Genomic DNA, 11,564 nt, shown 5'->3' with positions numbered 1-11,564 from the left:
TGAAGGATATGGGCAATGAGGTCCTCTGTGACACGCAACGGGACACCTACTACCGTACCCTCGATACCTCCATCTCCCCGATGGACGGTACTGTAAAACTCTTGAACTAGGCCAGGATAGGTGGGAAGGTCCAAGGTGAGGAAGTACTCTAGGCCCTGGGCTCTAAGCCTATCGCCTATGGTGAACCCCTCCCGGGAGAGATAGTCGAAATCGACAAACCTCCCGGAGGTGACGGCCTTCCCGGCCAACGGCCTAACGAGAACCACCCTAGGCGGGGACCGATCCGGAGGTGGTTGCCTCGCGGGATCGTGCCGCGCCTTGGAGCGTCGCTCGGGACCGGCCTCGGGACGGGACCTCTTCCTAACGACGGTCTTACGAGGCATCTTGACTTAAACGGGAAGAAAAATACCTAGAGGACGGTGAAGAACCGACAGAGGAAGCTCGAGACGGACCGGAAATGACCTAGGAACGGACGGAAACTCAATGTCCGGCGAAGAATCGACGGGAAAAGGGCTTGGAGACGATCGGGGATGACCTAGGAGTCGGCTCTAGGGCTTTGTGAACAGTGGCGGCTTGAGGAAAAGTGTTTGCGAAACGACAAACCTAGGGTTAAAAAGTCGGATCCCGACTGCGAGTCGACTCCCCTGAATCGCGAGTCGACTCGACCTCGAGTCGACTCCAGAATATGCGCGAGTCGACTCTCTGTTAGCTCATGTAGACTTCGAGTCGACTCCCGACAGTGTGCGAGTCGACTCCCCCTCACCTGCCAACTTTGCGAGTCGACTCCCGCTAATGCGCGAGTCGACTCCCCCTTAGGAGCCGGCTCTGAAACTTACTCGAGTCGTCTCTAACCTTGGCACGCACCTAAAAACCATGCCATAATCGTGCCAAATGAGGGAAAATCACCTAATTAAGGACTGATTTGATGATCACTGCATAGAAACTCTATCTTAACCTCATTCTAATCATCAAAATCAATTAATCTAGTGAAAAACTCCCACTAGGATGGATCAATCACTCCTAATCCCCTTCTAAGCACACTAAACCTCTCTTCACTTAGGGGTTTTGTAAAAATATCTGCTAATTGATTATCAGTACACACAAATTGGAGTGACACATCACCATTCAATACATGATCTCTTATGAAGTGATGTCTTATCTCAATGTGTTTAGTTCTTGAGTGTTGAATTGGATTTTTAGTTAGATTTATGGCACTTGTGTTATCACAATTAATGGGAATTTTATCTTGTTTAATGCCATAATCTTCTAATTGTTGTTTAATCCATAAGATTTGAGCACAACAACTCTCGGCTGCAGCATATTCAGCTTCTGCAGTGGATAATGCAACCGAGTTTTGTTTCTTGCTAAACCATGAGATTAGGTTTTCTCCTAGAAATTGACAAGACCCGCTGGTACTTTTTCTATCAAGCTTACATCCAGCGAAGTCTGAATCTGTGTACCCTATTAAGTTTAGGCTAGATTCTTTAGAGTACCACAGCCCTATGTTCTTAGTTCCAATCAAGTATTTAAAGATTCTCTTAACTGCAGCTAGGTGTGATTCTTTAGGATTAGCCTGATATCTAGCACACATGCACACACTAAACATAATATCAGGCCTACTTGCAGTAAGATACAGTAAAGAACCTATCATACCTTTATAAAGTTTTTGATCTACAGATTTACCTGATTCATCTTGGTCTAACTTGCATGATGAGCTCATGGGGGTGCTGATTGACTTGTTTCCCTCCATATCAAACTTCTTGAGCATCTCCTTGATATATTTTGCTTGATTGATGAAGATGCCTCCTTCAGATTGTTTGATTTGAAGCCCGAGGAAATAGTTCAGCTCTCCCATCATGCTCATCTCAAACTCACTCTGCATCAAATCAGCAAATTCCTCGCAGAGGCGATTGTTAGTAGCACCGAAAATGATATCATCAACATAGATCTGTACTAATAACATATCCTTATTTTTCTTTTTCAGAAATAATGTTGTATCTACATTTCTCCTAGAGAATTCATGTTCTAATAGGAATTTACTAAGTCTCTCATACCATGCTCTAGGTGCTTGTTTTAGTCCATAAAGCGCTTTGTTCAGTTTATACACATGATTAGGGTATTGATGATTTTCAAAACCAGGAGGTTGTTCTACATACACCTCCTCATTAATAAACCCATTTAGAAAAGCAATTTTTACATCCATTTGATATAGCTTGAAGTCCTTAGAGCATGCATATGCTAATAGAAGTCTAATCGCCTCAAGTCTAGCTACGGGAGCAAAGGTTTCATCAAAATCTATGCCTTCTTCTTGATTATAACCCTTTGCTACTAGTCTAGCCTTATTCCTTATAACAATTCCATTTTCATCTAGTTTATTTTTATATATCCATTTTGTACCTATTATTGGATATTCAGAAGGTCTCTCTACTAGATCCCACACTTTGTTTCTAGTAAATTGGTTTAGTTCTTCTTGCATTGCATTTATCCAATTTACATCATTTTCGGCTTCTTCTATATGTTTGGGCTCAAAGTGTGAAACAAAAGCTAGATGGTTATTCAAATTTCTAAGAGATGCTCTAGTCCTAACCGGTTGTGATGGATCATCTAGAATTAGTTCCTTAGGATGCCCGTGAGCATACCTCCAAGCTTTAGTTAGCCCATGATCCACTATAGGCTCTTGGTTTGATGATTCTCCTTCAATCAACTTTTGATTACCATCTTGTAATCCCACCTCATCTATCTTTTCTTCAAGTATTTCAATATCATCATCAAGATTGGCTTTCTTACTAGAGGAGATGTCACTAGAGTCATCAAATACAACATGTATAGATTCTTCTATAACTAGTGTTCTTTTATTAAAGACTCTATAGGCTTTACTAGTTGTAGAATAATCTAAGAATATTCCTTCATCAGATTTAGGGTCAAATTTCCCTAGATTATCTTTCCCATTATTATGTACAAAACACCTACATCCAAAAACATGAAAATAGTTAACCTTTGGTTTTCTGTTTTTCCACAGTTCATAAGGTGTTTTCTTTATGATGGGTCTTAATAGAACTCTATTTAATATATGGCAAGAAGTATTAATGGCTTCTCCCCAAAAGTACTTAGGGAGGTTACTTTCACATAACATCGTTCTAGCCATTTCCTCTAGTGTTCTATTTTTCCTTTCCACAACTCCATTTTGTTGTGGTGTCCTAGGTGCAGAAAAATTATGGGTTATCCCCTTTTTACTACAAAATTCATCAAATAATTGATTTTCGAATTCGGTACCATGGTCACTTCTAATGGCTATGACTGAAGACTCTCTAGCATTTGTTACTTCCTTATGGAACTTTTTAAACATGGAAAATGCTTGGTCCTTATGTGCTAGAAACATGACCCATGTGTACCTAGAGTAATCATCTACTATGACTAGACCATATTTATTTCCACCTAGGCTTGTTGTTCTAGTTGGACCAAATAGGTCCATGTGTAATAATTCTAGAGGCCTAGAGGTAGAGACACATTTTATGAGTTTAAAAGAATTCCTAGATTGTTTGCCAAATTGACATGCTTCACAGATTTTGTTCTTTTCAAATTTTAACTTTGGCAAACCTATCACGGAATCTCTTTTAACTAATTTAGTTATTGTGTCCATGCTTGCATGACCTAACTTACGGTGCCATAACCAACTAGCATTATTATCTTTAGTTTCATTAACAACTAAACATTGGTTATGTTTTGCAAGGTCTTCTAGGTCTACCACATATACATTTCCACGTCTAATCCCTTTAAAAACTAAACTATTATCATTAGTATTTGTTATAATGCACAGTGATGGTTTAAACATAACATCATATCCTTTGTCACATAATTGACTAATGCTTAACAAGTTATGCTTAAGACCATCAACATATCTAACATTATCTATAAAAGTAGAAGGGGTGATTTGAACTTTACCAATACCAATGATGTGACCTTGGTTGTTGTCTCCAAACGTCACAGCACCTCCCTTCTTAGCTTCAAGGGTGAAAAATTGGTCTTTATCACCCGTCATGTGCCTTGAGCAGCCACTATCCAAATACCAGCAATTTTTGTTGACCTTGGCTGCAAGACACTCCTACACAAGCAAATCATGTCATCTTAGGTACCCAAGTTTTCTTGGGTCCTTCATGGTTAGTCAAGTTGGTTCCTTTTGGAACCCATACCCTTTTAATTTTTCTTTTAGTTTTACTTTTCCTAAAATTACATACATTTGCTTTATGGCCTACTGTACCACAACAAAAGCAGGTTATTTTCTTAGTTTTTGTTTTCCCAGCTTTAACAAAGAAGTTACTAAGAAGTTTTTGCTTATTCCTTGGTTTATATCCTAAACCGGCTTTATTAAACACTGCACGTTGACTATTTAGTATCATGTTTAATTTTTCAGAACTATAGGTAAATCTTTCAACTAAGGGTTTGTATTTGTTAAGTTCTTTAGTTAGTGTCTGATTTTCTTTAGTTAAGGTGTTGGTCTTTTGAGTTAAAAGTTGGTTGCTTGTTTTAAGTTCTATATTTTCTTTGGTGATTAAATCCTTATCCTTAACTAATTTATCGTATTTATGTAGGTATGATTGATTAGTTATTTTCAGTTCTTTATTCTTAAGATTTATAGCCTTATATTCTACCATTAATTCATTAAATGCATCATAAAGTTCATCAAATGAAAAATCATAGTGCGTATCGGAAGTTACCTCATTTTCGTTGGCCATGAAACAAAAATTGGCCTTCTCTTCTTGTTCTTCATCCGATGATGAAGATGATGCGTCGGAGTCCGATAGGGTGGTGACAAGGGCTTTCTTCTTCTTCTTGTACTTGCTGCTCTTCTTTAGTAAGGGACACTCAGCTCGGATGTGTCCCGGCTTTTTGCACTCATAGCAGCCGGTCCCCTCACTTTTCCTTTCCTTACCTTTGTCCTTGCGGTAGGAATTTGAGGGGCCTCTCCTTTGATGATAGGACTTCTTGTGGTTGATGAATTTCTTGAACTTGCGCACAAGAAGAGCCTCACCACCATCTTCCTCATCTTCTTCTTCTTCACTGTTGCTGCTGCAAGACAAGTCCTTGTTAGAAGAAGTAGATTTTAAAGCTATTACCTTTTTCTTATGGGAGGACTCTTCCTCGTTGTGTTGTTTCATGGTAAGCTCATGCGTCATAAGGGATCCAAGGAGCTCTTCAAGTGGAAGCTTGTTCAAGTCTTTAGCTTCTTGGATTGCCGTCACTTTAGCTTCCCACGACCTTGGTAGACACCGAAGGATTTTCCTGACAAGTTCACTGTTAGTATAGTTCTTGCCAAGGCTTTTTAGGCCATTGACAATATCAGTAAACCTAGTGAACATGCATGTAATTGTTTCGTTAGAGTCCATTTTAAATAGTTCATATTTATGAACCAAAATATTTATTTTGGACTCTTTCACTTGATTCGTGCCCTCATGGGTCACTTCAAGTCTGTCCCAAATCTCTTTTGCAGAATTGCAAGTAGAGACCCTATTGAATTCATTACGGTCTAAGGCACAATAGAAGACATTCATTGCTTTAGAGTTTAATTGTGCCTTCCTCATGTCATGTTCATCCCAGTCCATTTCAAGTTTAGGTACCTTAACACCATCTACGTATATGGATGGGATGTATGGCCCATTTACTACAATGGACCACATCTCATAGTCTTGGGCTTGGATGAATATTCTCATCCTAGCCTTCCAGTATGAGTAGTCAGATCCATTGAAGAAAGGGGGTCTTTGGGTGGACTGACCCTCAATGTGAGAAGATCCAAATGGGGTTGTCATTTTGATCTTTTAACTCTTGAGTGGAAGAGTTTTTGGCTCTGATACCACTTGTTGCCCAGATAGACAACCCAAGAGGGGGGGTGAATTGGGTTTTTAATATAATTTGGCTAATTAAAACTTTGTGGATGATTAATTAAAAACTATAGCAAGTTATTTAATTAAAGCCTAGTGCTGTGAGTAATGTGCGGGGAAGAAGATGAGAGACAATGCACTACAAACACAAAGTTTTATAGTGGTTCGGAGCTAACCCTTGCTCCTACGTCCACTCCCCAAGTCTCACTTGGGAATTTCACTATAACTCCCTTGGATTACAGCCGGTTGTTTTGCAAGCTCACAACCAAACTTGTTGTTTTACGAGCTCACAACGAACTCGGTCGGTTTTCCCAGGCTCACCGACTAGAACCAACCCCGATTGTTTTCCCGGGCTCACAATCAAACCCTTACACACGTTGGTTTTAACTTGGCTCACCAACCAACCTTAAACCCCTTGATTCAATCCCCCGATTGAATCAAGTAAATACAAGAGATAGGAGAAAACAGAAAATAGCTTCTCAAAAAGCAGATTTAAGACAATATAATCGTAAAGGAGTTAGAAGCCCTCAAACGCTTTTAAGCTGGTGAAGAGGTATGGCTTCTGGAACTCCGGTCTCCTCTTGAAAGAGTGGTCGACTTGAATGCAGGAGGAGGAAGCTTTGATTGTTGGGAAGAAGTTGTTGGAGCAGTAAATGCAGATCTCCCCTTTTTCGTTTAAGAGCACTTGGAGAGCTTGAAAACTTGAATGCTTGGAGTGGAGTATCTGTTCTCTTCCTTGCTACAGTCCTCTGTGGCTATTTAAGCCAATCCCCACGGAAACTAGCCGTTACTCTGCTTTTTCTGGCCGTTCTGCACACTCTGCGCAGCCTGACAATATGACCGTTGGTGGGTTGGAGTCGACTCGCGCGATCAGGAGTCGACTCGGCTGTAGCAGGAGTCGACTCACGCTTTTCCGGAGTCGACTCGGCAACTGTTCCAAATTTGAATTAAAGTTGCCGTCTTGACTGGGAGTCGACTCGTCTTGACCTGGAGTCGACTCGCCAACTTCTAGAGTTGACCTGGCAATTTTTGGAGTCGGCTCATCCACTGAAGTCCGTGGATCCAAATTTGAATTTTGTCCACTCGAGTCGACTCGACTGTCCTGGGAGTCGACTCGAATCTCAGAGCCCGAACTCTCGATTCTCTGTCGTTTGGTTCATCCAGTCTTGGAGTCGACTCGGCTCTCAGTTTCCGAAAGTTGGTCTTCTGCCTTTTGACGTGAAGCTTGTCTCGGAGTCGACTCGAGCTGTCTGTGAGTCGACACGAATCTCAGAGGCAGTAACATGGTCTTCTGTCTGTTGATGGTCGCTCAGTCTCGGAGTCGACTCGTGTACTGCGGGAGTCGACTCGAATCTCAGAGTCCGAAAATCGTTCTCTGACTTTTTCCTTGTGTTCCTCTGAGAGTCGACTCTTACCTTCTTTGGAGTCGACCTGCCAACCATCGGAGTCGACTCGCGTTCCACTGGAGTCGACTCGAATCTCAGACCCGAAAACTGCTCTCTGACTTTTCTGCCTGTGACTGCTTGGAGTCGACTCTTACTTCCCTGGAGTCGACTCGGTGAACATTGGAGTCGACTCGTGCACTTCAGGAGTCGACTCGTTGACAGGTTCTGAGATGAAGCTTTCTGTTCTTCTTTCTGTTCTCAGTCGGAGTCGACTCGTACTAATCTGGAGTCGACTCGAGCTCGTGCCAGTGAACTTGATACGCTTGGAGTCGACTCGTGATACTCGGGAGTCGACTCGAGTCTCAGACTTTGGTTCAGCAGACTTCTTACCTTATCCAAAATACTATGAACCAAATCTAGAGATACTTGGACAGGATTTTCACTGAAACACTCAATTGAATTCATTAGTAATCACAAGATATACTCAAATGCTTTGAGCTCATCAAAATCAAATGGGGTTTTAATCAATCACTCCACATAATCCAATTAGGACTTGAATGAACCATGACTCAATTGAACTCTTCAATCCTAATCCAATTATGAGTCATGTTGATTCATTAGATTATTAATTAATTTAGACTTAAGGAATCCTAATCCAATTAGGATTTGTTTAATTTTAGTCCTAATCCAATTAGGACTCTATTTGAATCCGTAGTCCTAATCCAATTAGGATTTCTAGGAATCCTACTCCAAGTAGGAATTCAATTTTGATTCAAAACTCCTAATCTCATTAGGATTGAGGAATCCTATTCCAAGTAGGAATCCCAGTCCTACTCCAACTAGGATTCCCAGTCCTAATCCAATTAGAACTCTAGGTATCCTACCCGAAGTAGTATTTTTGTTTCAAGTCCAATTAATTAATTTCCTTTTCTTCTTCAACTTCTTATCAATCAAATTGATTTCTTGTGATTCCTAATCACGATTTCAACCATCGGATCGGTCAATACTTCTAGTGTGTGTGACCCCATAGGTTCTATTCTGACTGGTGGTGAGATATATTGTGATCTCTATCTCAATATCATTGAAAACTCCTTTCAATGGGTTGGAACGATTCCAACTCAACTCATTAGGGTTTATCGATCATCAAGATAATCCCTATGAGTCCCACCATCCACCAGTGACACCTAGCAGCATGTAGTGGCCACCCAGCAGAATGGAATGATGAACCTCTAGGTGCAGTTAACATGTGATACAGTCCTACTATCGTGGATCCCTACAGAACGGAGGTCATGGACAACTCGTCAAACCCCATCGTCTGTCATATGTCAAGATTTATTCGACTTGAGTTCGCTAATGGAAAACTCTTTTTCCACTTTATATTACTGCCCTGGCCAAGGTCTTAGAACTCAGTCTAACAAATCACATAGGATCACTCCTCTTCTATCAAGGTCGATAGATTCCTTATAGGTGCATACCCTACTCCTACAGTGAACCTACTGCAGCCAATCTACACTGCATGGACCCATATGGCTAGAGACCATGTATGTGTGCAGTCAAACTACAATAACCTCACTGTGAGTAGCCGAAGCACCGCAGGTCAAAGGACCAGTCACACTACTGCAACATCAAGCAAGTCACTGACGAGTGGATAGACATCCAAGTGACTTCTTGTCTTGGTCACGCTCAGTACTCTTGTTCTCTAACAAGCACCTGCACTATCACTTCAGTGTCCCCACACTGTGGACTCCAGCCTCGTCCATCCAGAAGGAAAGTGATCTGTGCACTGATCGGATCAATCACCGTCCTCGTGATGATCCATTGATCAGGAGCATTTAGAAATTAATCACCAATGATACATGGCTCAAATTCTCAACTCTTGAGAATATGTATCATCATCTTATTAATTTCTTGGACGATTCATAGACACATAAACAATATGAATGAAAAGATGCCTTTTATTTATTCAATAATAAATAGTCAAGTACAAAATTATGTCCCTAGAATCAACAATGTGTCAGCCAAATTGGCTTCTAGGGCATACATCTAACAGACAATTCTTCAAAACGAGATTTCCACCTAACCGTATACAACAAAGGAGCTGAATTTAATATAGCACTGATTTCTCTAAAGTTTTGGTTTATCTCTGTATTTCTGAAATAAGTTAGGTATGTTTCTAAAGGATCAGAAGAAAGAGATTGGACAAAAGCATCTTCTACAATGGAGTCGATCAGATTAACTCCATGAATTTCATCATTTTCATCGTCATTATTGGGTTGTTTGCAAATGTTAAATATATTAAAATCTATAGTCATATTCTTGAATGACATTTTCATTATTCCATTTTGACAGTTGATCAAAGCATTGGAAGTAGCTAGAAATGGGCGGCCTAAGATGACAAGTATTAGAGTGGTACAATTCATGACAGGCTAGGTATCTAATACTATGAAGTCGACTGAAAAATAGAATTTATCAATTTGGACAAGTACATCCTCGACTACTCCTCTTGGTATCTTTATAGATCGATCGGCAAGTTGGAGAGTAACCTTGGTGGGTTTTAGTTCACCAAGTCCTAACTGTTCATAAACTGAATAGGGCAGTAAGTTAACACTTGCACCTAAATCAAGAAGGGCTCGTTGTAACCTGAAGTTTCCTATGATGCAAGATATGGTAGGACAACCAGGATCTTTATACTTAGGTGGGGTGCTGTGTTTGAGAATGGCACTCATCTGTTCAGCTAGAAAAGCTTTCTTTTGTACGTAAAGCTTTCGCTTTATGGTACAAAGTTCTTTTAAAAATTTGGCATAAGATGGGATCTGCTTAATGGCATCTAATAAAGGAATGTTAACCTTTACTTGTTTAAAGATATCCAGAATTTCTTGATCAGGTATTTTCTTTTTAGCTGCAAGCAAACGCTACGGAAATGGAGCAACTATCTTGTGATGGGGTATTGATTCATCTTGTTCATTATCATCTTCATCATTCTTTTCAATAGATTTTTTAGGTTTGTCATCCTTCGTTGGGATTTCTTTGTTAATTATTTTTCCGCTACGAAGGGTTGTGACAGACTTAACTTGCTCAAATTTTGGTTGGGATGAACTTGCTTCATGGACCTCATGTTGACCCTTTGGGTTAGATTGAGGTTGGGCTGAAAATGTCCCTTTTTTCCTAACATTGAGTTGAGCCTCAATTCTACCTACAGAATTTTTAAGTTCTTGGAGTGATTGCATTGTATTCTGATTTATCTGAGTCTGCCCTTGCATGAAAGTTTGCAAAGTATCTTCAAGGGATTTCCTATGTGGTGGCACATAAGGAGTAGGAACAGAATTTCCTTGAGATTCATTGGCAGTGGGTCCATGTCTCCAACTAAAGTTAGGATGGTTTCGCCAATTAGGATTATATGTTTTTGGAAATGGTCTTTTATAAGTATTGGTGAAATTTGCTTGATCATGCAACACTTCTTGAAAAGCAGGGATTGTAGGACAATCCTTGGTCACATGTGCATTACTCTCGCAAATTCCACATATACTTTCAATAATAGTTTGTGCTTTCCTTATATTGGCCTTGCTTAATTCCATGGCTTCAACCTTTCTAGTCAGATTAGCAATTTTTACATTGACGTCATTATCATCTTTAATAAGATATATTCCTCCTTTTGCATTAGGTGCTATTTTAGATTTTTTATTTTTATCTGTTGTATCCCAAGCTTGTGCATTTTCTGCTAAAAGATCAAAATAATCCCAGGCTTCATTTGGTTCCTTACTCATGAATTCACCATTACACATCATTTCTACAAATTGTCTCATATTGGAGGACAAACCATCATAAAAGAAACTAATGACCCTCCAAATTTCATATCCATGATGTGGGCAAGCAAGCAGAAGGTCCTTAAATCTTTTCCAACACTGAAAAAATGTTTCTCCATCTTTTTGTGCGAAATTCATGATATTTCTTCTAAGTGTGTTTGTTTTATGTATTGGGAAGAATTTCTTTAAAAATTCTCTTGTCATTTCTTGCCAGGTAGCTATGGTCCTAGGCCTTAAGGAGTGTAACCATAACTTAGCTTTTTCCTTTAAAGAAAAAGGAAATAACTTAAGCTTAACTATCTCTTCAGTGACATCATTGAAATGAAGTGTTGAACACACTTCATCAAATTCTTTCAGGTGCAAATAGGAACTTTTAGAATCAAGTCCGTGAAACTTTGGGAGTAATTGGATTATTCCTGGTTTCATGTCAAAAGCTCCCGCAGCAGTAGGAATAACCATACAGGATGGGGTACTGGTCCTAGTGGGTTGTAGATAATCAC

General features: G+C 40.0%; 1 non-coding gene across 1 annotated transcript; it reads left to right on the top strand.

Moving 5' to 3' along the window:
* Window positions 1-11,113: 11,113 nt before the first annotated feature.
* On the top strand, window positions 11,114-11,220 carry LOC120106528 (small nucleolar RNA R71). The gene has a single exon (XR_005508669.1). It is a non-coding gene; the product is annotated as a small nucleolar RNA R71 (small nucleolar RNA).
* The last annotated feature ends 344 nt before the right edge of the window (window positions 11,221-11,564 follow it).

This window comes from Phoenix dactylifera, chromosome 15 (assembly GCF_051530095.1).
Source record: "Phoenix dactylifera cultivar Ajwa chromosome 15, Ajwa_hap1_PhDact_Kaust_v1.1, whole genome shotgun sequence".
NCBI lineage: Eukaryota > Viridiplantae > Streptophyta > Magnoliopsida > Arecales > Arecaceae > Phoenix > Phoenix dactylifera.
Note: the sequence above shows the minus strand (reverse complement) of the source record. Positions and strands in the feature narration are given on the sequence as shown.